The sequence below is a fragment of the Penaeus monodon genome, unplaced genomic scaffold (assembly GCF_015228065.2).
Source record: "Penaeus monodon isolate SGIC_2016 unplaced genomic scaffold, NSTDA_Pmon_1 PmonScaffold_1045, whole genome shotgun sequence".
In the NCBI taxonomy this organism is placed as follows: domain Eukaryota; kingdom Metazoa; phylum Arthropoda; class Malacostraca; order Decapoda; family Penaeidae; genus Penaeus; species Penaeus monodon.
In genome coordinates, this window is record NW_023639104.1 from 34,689 (window position 1) to 39,264 (window position 4,576).

Sequence of the window (4,576 nt, forward strand, 5' to 3'; positions counted from 1 at the left end):
CACTACACACAACACACACAATATATATTGTATATATTGTGTGTGGTGTTTGTATGTGTATGTTTATATCTATATCTATTCTATCTATCTATCTATCTGCAAAAAAAAATACCTATAGTTATATTATATAATATATATATATACTATAATATATATATATATATATATATACTATATATTATATATATTTATAAACGTAATACTGTATTTTTTGTTTTTTCATTAAATATGCAAAATATATTTTAATCTTCAGAATAATGTCCCTGCCTTAATACCTAAAATCTATCTACAAAATTTGTGAGTGCTACTAAGAACAGAAACACTTGATGCAGCCGACCTGAAGACCCCGGGGGATAGAAACCATAGAACGCTATTTGCTGTATTTTCCTTTCAATTTAAATTTATTCAATCTCAACCTCTGGCGGGACTCGAACCCGCAATCCTTCCCCCTTGTCTTAGGAGGCCAATGCCTTCCATTGGCCCAGATCTACTGTTACGTAAAATAACTCTCTGGCAGCCAATAATACACGAGACGAATGAAAACACAATAGCGTGGTGGTAACGATAAGATAAAACTAACTACTAAACAAGGTTTTTCTATTGGACAATCTGTAATTTCATCAGTGCACTAATAACATTTGAATTGATTAAATTTTTTCATGAAAAAAAATCTATCTTTCTTCTGTTTGCTGGCGGCGATAGCGTTAGGCCCATGTGTCCAGGCATGTTGACTTCTAAAACTATGAACGCCTAAAGTATAATTTTTAACAATTTGTTTTTCTAACACAAATGTTTTCCTTCTCCGACGAGAGGATTGATTTTCTTTATTGCTTCGTCAGAACAAGTGAACAACAAATCTAGAAAGAAAAGAAGAGAAAAGAAAGAAAGAAAGAAAAAAAACGGGCTAGCATATTCGCAGTGTTACGTATAGATATATTTACATCTATGTATAAATATGTTTGTGTGTATATTATAGCTAGCAGCTATGTACATATTAAACATTACATGTATGTATGTATGTGGGTATTATATATATATATATATGATATATATATATATATATATATATTATATTATATATATATCTATATATATATATATATATATTCTATATATATATCTATATCATGTATATATATATACTATATTATATATATATATATATATATATTATATAGCTGTTTTCAATTATATATCTATATATTTATAATGTATCAACACACACACCCCACACACGCACCCACACACACCCACACCACATACACATGGCACACACCACCAACCACACACACACACCCACAACACACACACACACGCACGCTTTATATATATATATATATTATAATAATGATCATATATATATATATATATTTATTTATATATATATATATAATATTATATATATATATATACACATATATGTATATGTATATAGTATATATATATATAATCAGTTATATCGATCTAATATATATATATATATATATATATATATATTATATATATATATGTATACTATATCGTGTTGTGTGTGTGTAATACACTATCACATATACTTTTTTTTTGTTTTAACGGTAGATTCATGTTTGAGCCACCGTGGTCCACAGCATGATACATGTTGTGATGCTCTTGGAGTGTACTTTTGGGGGTAGGGTCCCCATTTCCTTTCCACTGAGAGTGCCGGTGTTTTACCTTTTTAGGTAATCCTTTCTCCCATTTTATCCGGGCTTGGGACAGCACGGATTTGGGCTGGCTTGGCCTCCAGTTGCTAGGTAGAGCAATCGAAGTTCCTTGCACAAGGGAACAACGCTCCGGCCGTGACGGTCGCGAACCCTCCAACTCCGATTGCCGTCGTTGACCGTCTTGGGTCCGACGCTCTAACCACTAACTCGCTAACCGCGCACTCATATATATATATATATATAATATATATTATCTTATATATATTATAGATATATATATATATTTATATATTTAGAGAGAGAGAGAGAGAAGCGAGGAGCTAGATAGATTAATTACACTGCTCTAAATTTATCTATATATATCATATCTATATATATATATATATCATCGATATATATACTATTATCTATATCTATATCTCTGTTTATATTATTTATATATCGGCATATCTACTCTACATCCATATAACATCTCTCTATCGATATATATATATCTCTTATCTATATCATAGTATCTCTATACTATATTAAAATCTGTTGTTTTATACTATACTATTATTTATACGCTGTGTTCTATTCTATCTAATCTCTCTCTCTCTCTCGCTCTGCCGCTCTCTCCTATATATATATAACATATAAATATCTATATATCCTATATATATATATATATATATATATATATATATACATATATATATCGATGATGGCGCGGTAGCCGAGTGGTTAGAGCGTCCGGCCCAAACTGTCACGACGGCAATCTGATATTCGAGGGTTCGAGTCCCGGCCGGCGCTTGTTCCCTTTTGTGCAAGGAACTTCGATTGCCTCCTAGCCACGGGATGCCAAGCCAGCCACAACTCCGTGCTGGTCCCCAAGCCGCGGATAAATGGAGTGAGAAGGATTACCTAAAATGTACCACCCGGCACCCCTCCTTGGGGGGGAAAGGAACTGGGGACCCTACCACGTACTCACTCCAAGAGCATCACAACATGTATCATGCTGTGACCACGGTGGCTCAAACATGAACCTACCGTTAAAAAAAAAAAAAGTATATGTGTATATGTATTACACACACACACACGCATATATATACATATATATATATATATATAATATATATTATATCTTACTATATGATATATATCTATATATATATATATATATTATATAAATATACATATACATATATGTGTATATATAATAGATATATATCTATATATTATATATATATATATCTCTATATCTATCTATATAGGTTATTATCAGTATCTATATATATATATATATATATCGTGCGTGGTGTGTGTGTGTGTGTGTGTGTGTGGTGGGTGTGTGTGTGGTGTGTATGTGTGTGTGTGTGTGTGGTGTGGTGTGTGTGTGTGTGTGTCTGTGTGATACCTATACATATATAGATGCATATAATATAAACAGTATATAATAATATATATATATATATATATCGATATATATATAATATATATTATATATAGTATATACTATTATATCATATATAACATCTATACATATATATATCATATATATATTATATATATATATTATCATATATATATAATATATAGAGCTATATCTAATATATCATTATATATATATATTTACATCATATCTATATATATCTTATACTTATCTCATATATATATTATTTATATATATAAATCTATATATATATATATAATATATATATACACATACATACCCTACATGTAAATGTATTAATATGTACATACTGTAGCTATAGATACACACATATACATATTTATACATATTATGATAAATATATCTATACGTAACACTTTGTGTATATGATAAGCACGTTTTTTTTCTTTCTTTCTTTCTTTTCTATTCTTTTCTTTCTAGATTTGTTGTCACTTGTTTCTGAAGAAGCAATAAAGAAAGATCAATTTCCTCTCGTCGGTAGAAGGAAACATTTGTTAAAAATAAAAATTTAAGACTTTATGCGTCATATTTAAGGAAGTAAACATGCCTGTACACATGGGCCTAACGCTATCGAAGAGAAACAGAAGAGGATAGATTTTTTTTTCATTGAAATTTATCAATTCAAATGTTTATTATGTGCACATCTGATGAAATGACATTTGCTCCATAGACCTTGTTAGTATTATTTTTATCTTATCGTTACCACCAGCCTATTGTGTTTTCATTCGTGCCTCGTTGTATTTATTGGCTGTCCAGAGAGTTATTTTATGTAACAGTAGCCTCTGTGGCCCAATGGATAAGGCATTGGCCTCCTAAGCCAGGATTGCGGGTTCGAGTCCCGCCAGAGGTTGCAGATGAATTAAATTTTAATTGAAAGGAAAATACAGCAAATAGCGTTCTTGGTTTCTATTCGGTGTCTCAGGTCGGCTTGCTCCATGTGTTTCTGTATCTTAGTATCACGTCATCTAAATTTTGTAGATAGATTTTTATTATTAAGGCAGGACATTATTCTGAAGATAAATATTATTTGCATATTTAATGAAAAACAAAAATACAGTATGTACGTATATATATATATATATATATATATATATATATATATAGATATTATATATATATATATATATATATATATATATATAGGTAGATAGATAGATAGATAGATATAGATATAGATATCCACATACACATACAAACACACACACATATATACAATATATATGTGTGTGTGTGTGTGTGCGCAGTATGTGTATGTTAAACTTCATGCATATTCCCCTACTTCGTCAACTAACAACAGAGAATAGAGTTCCAGATCACACGATAAAAATGTAGCTAATTTACGTTACTTTGCGCCTTTTCTATTACCGAGGATTCTGTGAATGCCCTGTTATGTTTATCAAATGCCCATGCTCCACAAACTCACGAGTTCCAACGTTTCTAG

The 4,576-nt window shown here is 30.4% G+C and overlaps 1 non-coding gene across 1 annotated transcript; it reads left to right on the forward strand.

The window, feature by feature from the left end:
• Positions 1-3,913: 3,913 nt before the first annotated feature.
• On the forward strand, positions 3,914-3,985 carry Trnar-ccu. Its single transcript has one exon. It is a non-coding gene; the product is annotated as a tRNA-Arg (tRNA).
• Positions 3,986-4,576: the final 591 nt, after the last annotated feature.